Here is a 16789-nt window from a genome sequence, read left to right as displayed (position 1 = left end):
TCCATGTACGTCCATATGCTTATCCAATGACGACGTAAATGTACCTAAAGTTGGCGAATTTACTACCATTGTAGGCAAAGCACTCCATTCCCTTACTACTCTCTGAGTAAAGAAACCACCTCTGACATCTGTCCTATATCTTTCACCCCCCAATTTAAAGCTATGCCCCCTCATGTTCGCCGTCACCATCCTAGGAAAAAGGCTCTCCCTATCCACCCTATCTAACCCTCTGATTATTTTATATGTTTCAATTAAGTCACCTCTCAACCTTCTTCTCTCTAATGAAAACTGCGTCCAGTTCTGGGCGCCCTATTATAGGAAAGATGTGGATGCTTTGGAGAGGGTTCAGAGGAAGTTTACCAGGATGCTGCCTGGACTGGAGGGCTTATCTTATGAAGAGAGGTTGACTGAGCTCGGTCTCTTTTCATTGGAGAAAAGGAGGAGGAGAGGGGACCTAATTGAGGTATACAAGATAATGAGAGGCATAGATAGAGTTGATAGCCAGAGACTATTTCCCAGGGCAGAAATGGCTAGCACGAGGGGTCATAGTTTTAAGCTGGTTGGTGGAAAGTATCGAGGGGATGTCAGAGGCAGGTTCTTTACGCAGAGAGTTGTGAGAGCATGGAATGCGTTGCCAGCAGCAGTTGTGGAAGCAAGGTCATTGGGGTCATTTAAGAGACTGCTGGACGTGTATATGGTCACAGAAATTTGAGGGTGCATACATGAGGATCAATGGTCGGCACAACATTGTGGGCTGAAGGACCTGTTCTGTGCTGTACTGTTCTATGTTCTATGTTCTATGTTCTAAAACAGCCTCAAGTCCCTCAGCCTTTCCTCGTAAGACCTTCCCTCCATACCAGGCAACATCCTAGTAAATCTCCTCTGCACCCTTTCCAAAGCTTCCACATCCTTCTTATAATGCGGTGACCAGAACTGTACACAATACTCCAATTGTGGCCGCACCAGAGTTTTCTACAGCTGCAGCATAACCTCTTGGTTCCGGAGCTCGATCCCTCTATTAATAAAAGCTAAAACACTGTATGCCTTCTTAAAAGCCCTGTCAACCTGGGTGGCAACTTTCAAGGATCTGTGTACATGGACACCAAGATCTCTCTGCTCATCTACACTACTAAGAATCTTACCATTAGCCCTGTACTTTGCCTTCTGGTTACTCTTACCAAAGTGCATCACCTCACACTTGTCTGCATTAAACTCCATTTGACACCTCTCAGCCCAGCTCTGCAGCTTATCTATGTCTCTCTGCAACCTACAACATCCTTCGTCACTATCCACAACCCACCGACCTTAGTGTCGTCTGCAAATTTACTAACCCATCCTTCTACGCCCTCATCCAGGTTATTTATAAAAATGACAAACAGCAGTGGACCCAACACCGACCCTTGCGGTACACCACTAGTAACTGGTCTCCAGGATGAACATTTCCCATCAACTACCACCCTCTGTCTTCTTTCAGCAAGCCAATTTCCTGTGCAAACTGCTATATCTCCCACAATTCCATTCCTCCGCATTTTGTACAATAGCCTATTGTGGGGAACCTTATCGAACGCCTTGCTGAAATCCATATGAACCACATCAACTGGCTTACTCTCATCTACCTGTTTGGTCACCTTCTCAAAGAACTAATGATAGAATCTCTAAGCTTGCTGCGACTCTCTGAAGAGTATCCCACTCAGACCCACCACCCCCACCCCATCCCTCTAACCCAACATGGGGTTTTTACCATAGCTAATCCACCTGATCTGCACATATCTGGACACTATGGGGCAATTTTTAGCATGGTTAATCCACCTAACCTGTGCATTTTTGGACTATGGAAGGAAGCTGGAACATCCAGATGAAACCCATGCAGACATGAGCAAACTCCACGCAAACTGTGAAATGAAAAGAAAATTCTTGTTTTCTCTCTTTGAACAGTGCCTGTTATAAACAAAGTATCATCACTAACTAATTGTTAAAGAAAGGTTTCCTCAGCTATTTCAAAGTGTAGTTGGAACTCTGAATATATCTGCGAATGAGGGACTATTCCTTCATTCTCTTTGTTGTGTCAAGTGCATGAGAACATTAACTGTCTCTGCCTCGGATTTTTGGAAACCTTCTGTAAACTTTTCTTTTTCAGTCTTTAAGACTTGATTACATAGTGTAACTTCTAACAGCTAGGTTAACAGTGTCATTGAGGTAATTGGACTTCTGCAATTCTAGTCGAAATTTGATCTGATTGACCTCCTTTACATGCTTGATTTTAAGCTTTCCTGAAGCAGTTTGCATCTCTAGAAGCTCCACAGATCAATCTTCTTTTTGATCTTCTTTTTATTTTTTGATGATGCATTGAGCGCATCCATAGATTGCTGATAGTCTCAATAGCAGAATGGCTTTTTGTAGATTAACAATTTTTGAACATTGAATATCAGCATGACCTAATTTGGACATAAGGGCATCTTGGTTCTTGAATAGACTTCACCAACTGCACACCATTCTGAACAACCACTTTTCCTAAAATGATTGGCTCTTATTCTTTGGCAGTATTCATTTCTTGAGGAATTACAGGTTATCTGTTTTGAAACTTCCTTGATGTAGGTTGAAATTTCATATTGCTTTTTTGGTAGTCCATCTGAAAACGGCCTATATTTTAGCCTGTGTGGCATGCAACATTGCTGACTGTGCAGCATTGGCACTAATGTTGAGGTCTGCTGCCATAATATGGATGAGAAGCAAAGAGGGAATTATACCCCTTATGGTTGCTTCCTTCCTGGCACAATAGTAGCTCTTTGATTAACAAAGTGCACTGAGTCAGAATCAGTGGGCTCATCCCAGGGAAATTCTCTGCCCCAAACTTGATTAAGAAGTTTGTTTTGGTTGTGGACTTCAGCTTGTCAAGTGAACTGTGCTGCTTGTGGTAACATAACAGTTTCTTTGGACTGTCACAATCCCGGTAGGATTTTATCCAGCACTCGCACCACAATTTGACCCTAGATGAACTCATTTTCAAACTTTCAAATTGATAACTAACCACAAGGTAGTATGAACTGTTTGCAAAAGATCCCATGGTTTCCCTTGGTACTTGGTTGAACTGATTAAACTTTACCTAGATTATACTGAATTCTTTACCTTAAAATGAGATAGGAGTTGAATGTTTTAATTAGGTCGTCATACCTTGCAGTTTCTTGTGCTAAGCTTTGTCAGTGAGAATGAATTTGGCTCTGTTCTTGATTGTGTACAGTAACACACTGACCTGGTCATCTTCAGGCTTTTCATTGAGGCCTGGAGCAGTACAGTAGTGGCTAAACTATCAGAGCCATTGGACCCAATACACATTCAAAATATAAGCCTCTCCACGTTCCCTGGAGCAGGACTTTCCAAAGTGGCAGTTCGGACCCCAGTAGCCTCATGAGCTGAAACTTTGAGATTGTGAGCTTAGAGACAGCAATGTTGACCATGAAATTCCACCATTCCCAAGCCCCTCCCAGCTTTGACAGAATCTTTTCCTCCCCCTGCCCCCCCCCCCCCCCCCCCCCCCACAGCACAGTACTCACAGAGGCATGACGACAACTTTGGACCTTCAAAATGGGCCCACATTGAAAAAAGAGGTTTGGGAAGCACTGCACTGGAGGCTCTGGTAAAGACATGGCTTTTCATTATCAATGTATTTTCTGTGTTCCTTTTCCTCCTTAAGCATTTTTGCCTTTTGTGTTGTTATTCCCTCTTTACATCTGACTGTGCAGATCTTCTCTTTTCCTTCGTTATGCCTTTCTGTAAAATTTTAACTGCTCAGTGTGAAATCCACTGCTCACTGCTTCCTGTGAAGTCTAGGCTTCATGCTTTTCCCCGCACTTACAATGTCAAATAGTTGGGGTGGCCTCTCTCTTTACTTATCCTCACTCAGATGAGGAGAAATATCATCATCCAGGGAGTGGTGAGCTTGTGGAATTCTCTGCCACAGAAAGCAGTTGAGACTAAAACATTGAATGTTTTCAAGAAGGAGTTGGATATATTTCAGTGATAAAGATATCAAAGGGAATGAGGCAAAAGCAGGAACAGTGTATAGAGTTGAATGATCAGCTATAAGCATATTCGATAGCACAGCAGGCTCGAAGGGCCAAATGTCCTCCTCCTGTTCCTAATTTCAATGTTTCTATCTTTCTATAGCACTAGACTGTCCTTGGGTTTCACTGCTAGCTGCTTCTTTAATTTTCTGTGGATCTGGTCTCTGCTACAGTGATAGTAAGTTGAGATCTGCACTGTTGTAAGTGAACATTAACAAACTAATAAACATTGCGATATAGAAGACATTGTATGAGACAACATCACGTGGAACCTATAGATTCACATCCAAAACCATGCATAACAACGTCTCTATGTCATGACTCCCTATGCTCAGTTATTATTCTTGCAGAAAAAGTTTAATTAACCATGTACTGAACAGCCAGAACTATCTGCAACTAATAATGAAATTTCAAACATAAACAATTTTTCATATTAACACATAAAAAATAGAAACCACATTGTAGGAGTAGTTATTGCAGATGATGAAATCTGTACTGAAAACAAAATGCTGACCTGCTGTGATCGCCAGAAGTTTTTGCTTTCAATAGAAATCACAGAATGCTTTTTAGAATGGACCATGAAAATATTTCTATTGTGGGTTAAAGACCTCCACCATCAATTTTGCTGTTACATTCCCACTTCAGTCCCTCAGCTCTGTCTGTGGCCTTACTTTAATTTTGTTGGGCACCTTTGCTTTTGCACCCATATTTCTTGGAATCCCGCATGTGAGCAAACTCAGTGATCCTCAATGCCTGCACGGCATCTGTGTGTTTGAGTAAGTCTTTACTTTGCACCCATGGAATTCAGCCATAGACTTTCATGCAGCTCATGGTTAACACAAGTCAGTCTTTTGGTTTTAATTCCTGGTGAGCAAAACCATGGGCAACAAAATCATAATCAATAATTGTTGCAGAGATAATGGGAACTGCAGATGCTGGAGATTCCAAGATAATAAAATGTGAGGCTGGATGAACACAGCAGGCCAAGCAGCATCTCAGGAGCACAAAAGCTGACGTTTCGGGCCTAGACCCTTCATCAGAGAGGGGGATGGGGGGAGGGAACTGGAATAAATAGGGAGAGAGGGGGAGGCGGACCGAAGATGGAGAGCAAAGAAGATAGGTGGAGAGGGTGTAGGTGGGGAGGTAGGGAGGGGATAGGTCAGTCCAGGGAAGACGGACAGGTCAAGGAGGTGGGATGAGGTTAGTAGGTAGCTGGGGGTGCGGCTGGGGGTGGGAGGAAGGGATGGGTGAGAGGAAGAACCGGTTAGGGAGGCAGAGACAGGTTGGACTGGTTTTGGGATGCAGTGGGTGGGGGGGAAGAGCTGGGCTGGTTGTGTGGTGCAGTGGGGGGAGGGGATGAACTGGGCTGGTTTAGGGATGCAGTGGGGGAAGGGGAGATTTTGAAACTGGTGAAGTCCACATTGATACCATATGGCTGCAGGGTTCCCAGGCGGAATATGAGTTGCTGTTCCTGCAACCTTCGGGTGGCATCATTGTGGCAGTGCAGGAGGCCCATGATGGACATGTCATCAAGAGAATGGGAGGGGGAGTGGAAATGGTTTGCGACTGGGAGGTGCAGTTGTTTGTTGCGAACTGAGCGGAGGTGTTCTGCAAAGCGGTCCCCAAGCCTCCGCTTGGTTTCCCCAATGTAGAGAAAGCCGCACCGGGTACAGTGGATGCAGTATACCACATTGGCAGATGTGCAGGTGAACCTCTGCTTAATGTGGAATGTCATCTTGGGGCCTGGGATGGGGGTGAGGGAGGAGGTGTGGGGACAAGTGTAGCATTTCCTGCGGTTGCAGGGGAAGGTGCCGGGTGTGGTGGGGTTGGAGGGCAGTGTGGAGCGAACAAGGGAGTCACGGAGAGAGTGGTCTCTCCGGAAAGCAGACAGGGGTGGGGATGGAAAAATGTCTTGGGTGGTGGGGTCGGATTGTAAATGGCGGAAGTGTCGGAGGATAATGCGTTGTATCCGGAGGTTGGTAGGGTGGTGTGTGAGAACGAGGGGGATCCTCTTGGGGCGGTTGTGGCGGGGGCGGGGTGTGAGGGATGTGTCGCGGGAAATGCGGGAGACGCGGTCAAGGGCGTTCTCAATCACCGTGGGGGGGAAGTTGCGGTCCTTAAAGAACTTGGACATCTGGGATGTGCGGGAGTGGAATGTCTTATCGTGGGAGCAGATGCGGCGGAGGCGGAGGAATTGGGAATAGGGGATGGAGTTTTTGCAGGAGGGTGGGTGGGAGGAGGTGTATTCTAGGTAGCTGTGGGAGTCGGTGGGCTTGAAATGGACATCAGTTACAAGCTGGTTGCCTGAGATGGAGACTGAGAGGTCCAGGAAGGTGAGGGATGTGCTGGAGATGGCCCAGGTGAACTGAAGGTTGGGGTGGAAGGTGTTGGTGAAGTGGATCCACTTCACCAACACCTTCCACCCCAACCTTCAGTTCACCTGGGCCATCTCCAGCACATCCCTCACCTTCCTGGACCTCTCAGTCTCCATCTCAGGCAACCAGCTTGTAACTGATGTCCATTTCAAGCCCACCGACTCCCACAGCTACCTAGAATACACCTCCTCCCTCCCACCCTCCTGCAAAAACTCCATCCCCTATTCCCAATTCCTCCGCCTCCGCCGCATCTGCTCCCACGATAAGACATTCCACTCCCGCACATCCCAGATGTCCAAGTTCTTTAAGGACCGCAACTTCCCCCCCACGGTGATTGAGAACGCCCTTGACCGCGTCTCCCGCATTTCCCGCGACACATCCCTCACACCCCGCCCCCGCCACAACCGCCCCAAGAGGATCCCCCTCGTTCTCACACACCACCCTACCAACCTCCGGATACAACGCATTATCCTCCGACACTTCCGCCATTTACAATCCGACCCCACCACCCAAGACATTTTTCCATCCCCACCCCTGTCTGCTTTCCGGAGAGACCACTCTCTCCGTGACTCCCTTGTTCGCTCCACACTGCCCTCCAACCCCACCACACCCGGCACCTTCCCCTGCAACCGCAGGAAATGCTACACTTGTCCCCACACCTCCTCCCTCACCCCCATCCCAGGCCCCAAGATGACATTCCACATTAAGCAGAGGTTCACCTGCACATCTGCCAATGTGGTATACTGCATCCACTGTACCCGGTGCGGCTTTCTCTACATTGGGGAAACCAAGCGGAGGCTTGGGGACCGCTTTGCAGAACACCTCCGCTCAGTTCGCAACAAACAACTGCACCTCCCAGTCGCAAACCATTTCCACTCCCCCTCCCATTCTCTTGATGACATGTCCATCATGGGCCTCCTGCACTGCCACAATGATGCCACCCGAAGGTTGCAGGAACAGCAACTCATATTCCGCCTGGGAACCCTGCAGCCATATGGTATCAATGTGGACTTCACCAGTTTCAAAATCTCCCCTTCCCCCACTGCATCCCTAAACCAGCCCAGTTCATCCCCTCCCCCCACTGCACCACACAACCAGCCCAGCTCTTCCCCCCCACCCACTGCATCCCAAAACCAGTCCAACCTGTCTCTGCCTCCCTAACCGGTTCTTCCTCTCACCCATCCCTTCCTCCCACCCCCAGCCGCACCCCCAGCTACCTACTAACCTCATCCCACCTCCTTGACCTGTCCGTCTTCCCTGGACTGACCTATCCCCTCCCTACCTCCCCACCTACACCCTCTCCACCTATCTTCTTTGCTCTCCATCTTCGGTCCGCCTCCCCCTCTCTCCCTATTTATTCCAGTTCCCTCCCCCCATCCCCCTCTCTGATGAAGGGTCTAGGCCCGAAACGTCAGCTTTTGTGCTCCTGAGATGCTGCTTGGCCTGCTGTGTTCATCCAGCCTCACATTTTATTATCAATAATTGTTGCACCATTTTGTAAATAAAGACATTTGACTGAATTACACTTTTCACTGGTCAAAGTTTATGTTTTTGTTTGCAAGGAGTGGTGCAGGGAGTCATTCAAGTGCATTTGAAAAGTGTTAATTAACGTTATAAAAGGAAAGCTGTTAATGATTGCCCTAAATGGCACATGACACAGAAAGCAGAGTGTGGTGAAAAGACATAATCCAACACCTTAAGAGGTTCTCTGAAGATACAATGTTAGGTAAAGTACATTAACGACCTTATTTAGGTGATTATGTGACTTTGTTACTAACGGTCAGTCTGTGGAACTCATTACTGAGATTTCAGCATCTTTGATTTTTATCATGCAATATCTGCTGATGACTTGCAAGGGCAGCCTTGTAACAACATTATTTCAGTAGGCAGATAACCACAACCATAAATTCCTGCTTTAATAGTTTATTGCAGGTTGTACAGTGTTGACAGAGTTTCTGCTTTATAGCTGGTTCCCTAGACTTCAGAGGAAACTAGGAGACCGCAGTGTTTGCTGCTTCACGCATTGCAGGCCTTCCTGGGGCCCCAGGTACAAAGCTTCTCCAGGAAATCTAAGAATCCTTTGTTAACATTCTGACTTTTTTCTGTAAATACGGCTGTTTCTCCAGGGAATTTATTTTCTCTACCATCGAGGCATTGCTAACTTTAGTAACTTTAAATCTTTACAAGTTCCAAAGAAAAGTTCTTGGAGATTAAAACTCGTTGCTATCAACTGAGGCATTTAATCGCCCTGAAAGATCAAATTATATTGCACACTGGCAAATTTCAATAAAATAGCTTTGAGACAGATTTCATTTGTTCTGCACTTAATCTACAGGTTTTCAGGTTTTATATTAATATGTGCCTTCAAGTTATGTGACACAACACTGCTGGATAATTTGAATGTTCTAGCTTTGTTCATGCATACTTTTATAAATGTGCTGAGATCATCTTAGATTAGTCAAATGAGTTAAAACTAATTTTAATTCCAGGTCAGGCTATAAAAACATCACCTTTACATTCATTTCACATACAGCTTTATGAATCTCGAACATAATGGGGCTATTAAGGGTGTGTTTGTATATAGTCATGACCTTGATGTTAGCTGAGGATACTCTCTCAGTTATTTAAGAAAGAAGGTCATTCGCTTCCTAATTGCAGGCATTTGCGATGTATATTTTTGGTCTTCAAAGGCAGTGGTCCTAAGCATTTTATTCCAATGCTAACACTTTGAAGAGAAAATATCACAAAATCACAGGGTACATAGAGATGATGAAGGTCATTCAATCCATCCTTGGTCAATGATCTAAAAGCCAGTCTGTAACCAGTACATTTTTGCTTCTTAGTTCAACCAGTTTATTCACAAAATATAACACATTTAGTCTGATTAATTTCAAATCTGAATTATTATGAAGTTGTGAGTATAATGGTTCTATAATAGGCACATTCCTGTATAAGCAAGTGTTCAGATTCACGTTAGGATAAAGTTAATGTCGTTTCTACCATTTAATATCCCATTAATTAATTTTATAGAGACTTTTGAAATTTACTTTTGGGGAGAAATGAGTGCAAGTTTGAAAATATCTGGTGGCGTATAGATCATATAGCATCTCAGAAAACTGCTAAGTGATGTCAGCACTGAAGCAGTGCAAAGTGAATACTTTGGAATGGGTCGATCTATATATTGATGGTAAACTGAGTGAACAGTGAAATAACATAGCTGCGATGTGTGTGAGTTTTAGAACAAGTGAACAACTGTTGAATCTTATGATGGAAATTGTTGTGTTCTACCTCGAGACTAAAACGCAATCAGAGCATGAGACCTGACAGTATAAAGGTCTTAGACTTTCCATCTTAACTGAGGCCTCTAGGAACATGTCGTGCTGATGAAAGCATATGATCCTTTATAAACAGATATCTTATTCTTAGACCAGAACATGAAATATCTGTGACTGTAGTATATATGTGGAGCTATAATAAACATCTGTTGTATCGTTCAATACCATGGTGCCAAGTTTAGTTCTTGCATTACAAGTCTTAATGTAAACATTTCCACATCAACTGCAAATATGCTGTTGGTAGCAATGCCCACACACTGTAGCAGATGAGAAATGTGCTTCAGTCAATTGCTTTCAATAAATTTTTACCACCATCGTTTGAATAGTAAGTCAGGTGATGTGGATTCCAGCCATCTTTCTCTGAACTTCCTCCCTTCCTCACTATAATTGTAAAATGTGGAAAATATTCATCTTGAATATCAAATGCTAGAACAACAGGTCAGGGAGCGAGGGTAGAGTGATTCCCTGAATAAGGCAATAGGGAAGGAGTTTTCCCGAAATATTTTCTATTGAGCATTGAAATTCTTTTCGTGCTATTCCAATTTTATATCCTCTTCTCCTGGGTCATGCTGGGATTTGAGACCAAAGACACCAACTCCTGTATTGGCACAGTGTCTCAAACATTCTTCATGATTCATTCTTCATTTCTCTGTACATCACAGTTGATTCTTTTCTCACTGACAGACTATGCACCAATGCTTTGCAGAAAAGGGTCCCTTGGTAGCAACCAGGAAGGAAAACTCTGGCTGATTCCTTTGCCCTCTCTTCGACCAAGGGTGGTAGAAGAAAATATGATGCCAGCATTTTTCTTTCAGGCAGCTAAATCATCAAATATCATCATTCAAAATCTTTGAGTTGGATTTTGTGATGATGGTACGGTGCCCCAGATAGCTACCAGAGTTTACCTGGCAGTCTCCCTTCACAATGAAGGTCCCTCAGATGTGACTAAGTGCCAGCAGAAACAGTTTAAGAAGATGGTACTTGCACACAAATGTGGATCAATTGGTGGGAAAGATGTCTGAACCTCTTCCACCCCAGTGAGGTCATATGGCAATGGAAAGATAGTTTACCAGGTTTTCTGTATCCCTGAGCATCACTAAAGTCCTGGTGAAGTCTAGCCTGTGGAGTTTCATGATCCATATGTCTCAGTTTCTTTGTAGTGGGCAATGCAAGCTTCAAATTGCACAGAAGCAGCATGCAAATTGGCCCTCAGAACCTTACAAATCACAGCAGAAATCAGTGAAGGAGGCAGTGGTTCAAAACATTAAAGGAAAGTGACCATGGTGTACCCAGAGTCTCTGAGAGACTGCTCTTAATTTACAAGTTCAGTCCCTCCTACACTCACTATTTAAGCTCTTCCAATCATAGGTTTCCTTGCTTCCTTTAAACCTTCATGATTTAAAATTTAAACAAAACCTAGTTGTTAGCTGTCAATCAGCAATAATTGGTGCATTCCCCTTGGCAACACCTCAACCAAACTGACTCAACTCACCAACCAATCAGTGCTTCCTCTTCATACAGAGTTGGTTTTCCCTTGAATTGGTATTTTTGTGAAAGTCCTGATGAGTGCCAGATAAAAGTCTCTGACAAAATGTGCCTTTTACAATACTCAAATTCTGTACTACTAAACCATAGTTGCAACACATTCAGGACAATTTCACCAAAACTGTATCAGAATTCAAGATTGCAATTGGAAAGCAGAATTGCTTTACTGTGTTCTGATGAGGAGAAATTAAACTTAAGAGGGAAAGGACAGAGGGAGACACAAGCCAAAGTTTACACAGGAAATCAGTTTCAAATTAAGCAGTAAGCGCCCTTTACCAGATACCAAATTTAGGAAAGCAAGCTTCACAACCAGCAAAGGCTGACATAGTACTCTTAAAAGGCTGGTCCAGGGAATAAATGGGTGACAACTCAAGAATAATCTTGTTTATAACTTTTTGACATGCGAATACAATAAGTTCCATGAGATTGTTGTTTACAATGTAGAGGCGAAAATCAATAGGTAGAAAATATCCTGAAAACAAAATGTTGAAGGCACTAACTGGTGGTGAATCTCAACAGGTCAAGGATAGTGAGGAGAAGACTTTCAATTTTGCACTGCTGTAAACTAGGAAATTATACTTAGAATCCAAATTTGAGAAAAAGTACCAGGGAACAAAGATAAATCGAATCCTGAACTCTTCATATTAACTGAATCATTGAGATTCAGTAAAAATGTAAAAGGACCCTCTAAAGCCAAGAGGTATCTAACAAAATCAAAAAGTAGTCTATGATAAAATTAAGCTAAGCAATTTGTTTTATTAAAAAACAACAACAAAATACATATAAGTGACCCCTGGGGCATGGTACTAATTTGTGATACACTGAGTTTACGAAAATCATTTGGAGACCTTCAGCTGACTATTCTATTCCTCAACCCCTTCACTCCCATGTTGAAAGAAAAATTAATGGATTAGTGGTCAATGTGGATGAAAAGTGGCTTGCAATCCTGCTTTGGCCATTTGTCTATTACAGATTCCAACATCAAGCTCTTTCTTGTTCTAGTTCTTTGAGAAGGTGACCAAACAGGTAGATGAGAGTAAACTGGTTGATGTGGTGTATTTGGATTTCAGCAAGGCGTTCGATAAGGTTCCCCACAATAGGCTATTGTACAAAATGCGGAGGAATGGATTTGTGGGAGATATAGCAGTTTGGATCGGAAATTGGCTTGCTGAAAGAAGACAGAGGGTGGTAGTTGATGGGAAATGTTCATCCTGGAGACCAGTTACCAGTGGTGTACCGCAAGGGTCCACTGCTGTTTGTCATTTTTATAAATAACCTGGATGAGGGCGTAGAAGGATGGATTAGTAAATTTGCAGACAACACTAAGGTTGGTGGAGTTGTGGATAGTGACGAAGGATGCTGTAGGTTGCAGAGAGACATAGATAAGCTGCAGAGCTGGGCTGAGAGGTGTCAAATGGAGTTTAATGCAGACAAGTGTGAGGTGATGCACTTTGGTAAGAGTAACCAGAAGGCAAAGTACTGGGCTAATGGTAAGATTCTTAGTAGTGTAGATGAGCAGAGAGATCTTGGTGTCCATGTACACAGATCCTTGAAAGTTGCCACCCAGGTTGACAGGGCTGTTAAGAAGGCATACAGTGTTTTAGCTTTTATTAATAGAGGGATCGAGTTCTGGAACCAAGAGGTTATGCTGCAGCTGTACAAAACTCTGGTGCGGCCGCTCTTGGAGTATTGTGTACAGTTCTGGTCACCGCATTATAAGAAGGATGTGGAATCTTTGGAAAGGGTGCAGAGGAGATTTACTAGGATGTTGCTTGGTATGGAGGGAAGGCCTTACAAGGAAAGGTTGAGGGGCTTGAGGCTGTTTTCATTAGAGAGAAGAAGGTTGAGAGGTGACTTAATTGAAACATATAAAATAATCAGAGGGTTAGATAGGGTGGATAGGGAGAGCCTTTTTCCTAGGATAGTGACGGCGAGCACGAGGGGGCATAGCTTTAAATTGAGGGGTGAAAGATATAGGACAGATGTCAGATGTGGTTTCTTTACTCAGAGAGTAGTAAGGGAATGGTACACTATGCCTGCAACGGTAGTAGATTCGCCAACTTTAGGTACATTTAAGTCATCATTGGACAAGCATATGGACATGCATGGAATAGTGTAGGTTAGATGGACTTGAGATCGGTATGACAGGTCGTCACAATATCGAGGGCCGAAGGGCCTGTACTGTACTGTAATGTTCTATGTTCTATGTTCTATATTCAAGCTTTAACTGCATACCATTGGCCAAACAGCAATTGAGGTGATGTAATCTGTTTGATTTCCCATTGTTTTACATACAATTGCAAGCACTCGACCCCCGTCCCATTAACATCCCCATTCTCTACGATAACAATCCAGTATAGAATATTGTTCTGAGTATAAATTCCGGTCAAGAAATTGTTGTGGTTGGCTTAGCTCTACAAAGCACAAGAAAGTAATACCCTCTCACCACCTTCCCCGTACAGATAACAGGCAGAGGACAGTTAAGCTGGAGCATTAATTGCTGGCCTGGTAGCTGAATAGGTTTAAAACATAATATATCAGGTTATTTATGGAGCAGAATTAGTAAACATGCTTCTTCAAGCCTTGGTACAAAGTCATTTGACAGTGTGGAATCTTATAGGGGTCTTAGTGACATGGGCTATGGTGAGCTATTTGCGACAGAATTGGGCAAGAAGACAAGAGAGATGTTGGGAGCAACTTGCTATGCCCTTTGTGTATTTGCTGAGTGGTGAGGCAAGTTTCTTGCAAGGCAAAAGGGAGTTATCAATTGAGAGGGCAAATAGCTTGATAAACAGCTTGTTAATCCTGCAACTGACGTCATTACTATTCATTTCCTACCTTGCAACTTCAGTTCACTGCTGGCTGTGACCACTCTCCGAGTTGCTCAGCAGTGAACAGTATCTCAAGTCACTCTTCATCCACGAACAATGGCGCCTGACATTTGCTAACACTTCACAATTATTCTCTGATCCAATTGCAGGATATTTCGGAAGCACAGACCTGCCTTGCATACTGTGCTAGTAACTATCACTGAAAGGTTGCAACAGGGGCAGCTTGCATACAAGAATAGGCACATAGATCATGTACTATTTCTGTATCTGAGGAGTCATGAATGGTGCTGAAAATTGTGCAATATCAGCAAACATCCCCCTTCTGACCTTATGAGTGAGGGAAGGTCATTGATGAAGCAGCTTAAGATGGCTGGATTTAGGACACCACCCAGAGGAACTCCTGCAGAGATGTCCCTGAGCTGAGATGATTGATCTCCAACAACTACAGCCATCTTCCTTCGTGACAGATATGACTTCAACCAGTTGAGAGCTTTCCCCTAAATCTCATTGATTCCAGTTTGCTAGGGGTCCCTTGATGCTGCACTTGGTCAATTGCAGCCTGATATTAATGACAGTCACTCTCATTTCACCTCAGCAATCCTGTATAAACCAAGGCTGTGATGAGGTCAAGTGCTGGATGGCCCTGATTGAACCTAAAATGATTGAGAGTAGACTGAGTGGGGAGTGATTGGCTAAGTTGGATTTGTTCTACCTTTTATGTACAGGACCACTTGATTGACAGCTAGTTCGAGTAGATTCCTTTTTTTTAAGATTCTCTACAGTGTGGAAACAAGCCTTTCGGCCCAGCTAGTCCACAGCGCCCCTTGAAGCATCCCACCCAGACACATCCCCCTATAACCCACACACCCCTGAACACTACGGGCAATTTAGCAGGGCCGATCCACCTAGCCTGCACATCTTTGGACTGTGGGAGGAAACTGGAGCACCTGGAGAAAACCCACGCAGACACGAGGAGAATGTGTAAACTCTGCACAGACAGTTGCCCGAGGCTGGAATCGAACCCGGGTCCCTGGCGCTGTGAGGCTGCTGTGCTAACCACTGAGCCACCCAGCAGTAGAGGCCTGCTGGATCACGAAGACTATCATAGGCTGTAAAACAATCATTGGTTATGATGCTAGTACTTGATTTGCATTGCATCAGCCTCATTTTTTGTTCATCTATGGTTGTTGTTAATAAAAGCCTATGTTCTGAACTATCCTATTGCTTGTCTGTGTGTAATACTGCCCAATTGGACAATGACAAGAGGCAGGTTTCAGTGGGCATTAGAGCTAGACTTGCAGTGGCTTAGAGAGGGTTTTTAGACGGCACATAGCTAAGGAAATACAAACTGTGTAGCCTGTTGGTTAAGCTATTATTGTGACGAGAAAATCAGGTTTTTGGTATGAGGGAGTCTTAGTCATATTGGATATGCTGTTGTAGCCAGCATGGTTATGTGGCTGCTCTGCTATGATGTTGCAGGTAAGGGAGCAATGCCAGATTGCTACTGCTTACCAGAGTTTTCAGTGACATTTTAAAGGTGGCGCAGGTGCAAAGGATGCCAGTTATTCAGTAGGTATCCAGTGAGTAGCAAGTTTTCCAAGAGTGGTATGTGTAAGACAAGGATAGCATTGGACAAGATGGAGACCATAGGAACAAGGTAGGTAGTTAAAGACACCTGTTTGATGTAATGTGGCAAGTGAGACACTTCATTCATGTCTGTCACCAGCATTCTAAAGTAACTACACTACTAGGAGCTTATCACTGCAGGACACTTCCCGGAAGACAGCAGGAACACTTTAGAATGAACTCAAAGCATCCCTTTAGAAGCCAAACATCATGAGAATCCCTGGCTTGTGATGAATCAAAATGGAGAAGATTCACCAAAAATATCAAAATAATTTGTCAGAAAGAATGGTTGGGATGAATACATATTGTCTTTTTCCCAGGGATGGGGAATTGAAAACTGGAGGACATACGTTTAATGTGAAGGGGAAAGATTTAAGAAGGACCCGAGTGGCAACTTCTTCACACAGGGAGTGCGTATATGGAATGGAATGCCAGAGAAAGTAGTTGAGACATGTACAATAGCAACATCTTTAAAAAAAATTGAAGAGGTACATGGATGGGAAGAATTCAGAGGGATATGAACCAAATGTGGGCAATTGGAACTAACTGAACAGCATGGACCAGTTTGGGCCAAAGGGGCTGTTTCCATGCTGTATTGTTTTACGACTCTATGAGTCTATAAGCGCTGACAGGCCAAGTCAAGGCTTAGGAGAAAGCACGAAAATCTCCAAACACCTTATTGTCGTGATCCTGCAACTGCCACATGTGGTGGAGTTAGCAGATTGCTCACTTGGATTTATCAGCATCACATTTAGATGATGAACACATTTAATCTGAGTGGAAGCAAGTTGCTGTCATATCTGGGGGATAGCCAAACAGAAGAGACATCCTTAAGACCATTATATTGATGGAAATTTTTGTCTTGCGAATATTAAACACCAATCTGAAAGAACGCTGTAATCATTACAAAACTAGAACATAAATAGAGGTTCATCTGCTCCTGACAATTTGCCAAATTATCTTGCAGCAAAGAAGAAATTGTCCTCTTGGTGCTGTGTGCTCGTGGGAATTCACGC

The 16789-nt window shown here is 43.8% G+C and overlaps 1 long non-coding RNA gene across 1 annotated transcript in view; it reads left to right on the top strand.

Moving 5' to 3' along the window:
* Window positions 1-16789, top strand: part of LOC125451195 (uncharacterized) — a 128973-nt gene that overhangs the window by 93626 nt on the left and 18558 nt on the right. The gene's annotated exons all lie outside the window — the stretch shown is intronic.

This window comes from Stegostoma tigrinum, chromosome 3 (genome assembly GCF_030684315.1).
Source record: "Stegostoma tigrinum isolate sSteTig4 chromosome 3, sSteTig4.hap1, whole genome shotgun sequence".
In the NCBI taxonomy this organism is placed as follows: Eukaryota; Metazoa; Chordata; class Chondrichthyes; order Orectolobiformes; family Stegostomatidae; genus Stegostoma; species Stegostoma tigrinum.
Note: the sequence above shows the minus strand (reverse complement) of the source record. Positions and strands in the feature narration are given on the sequence as shown.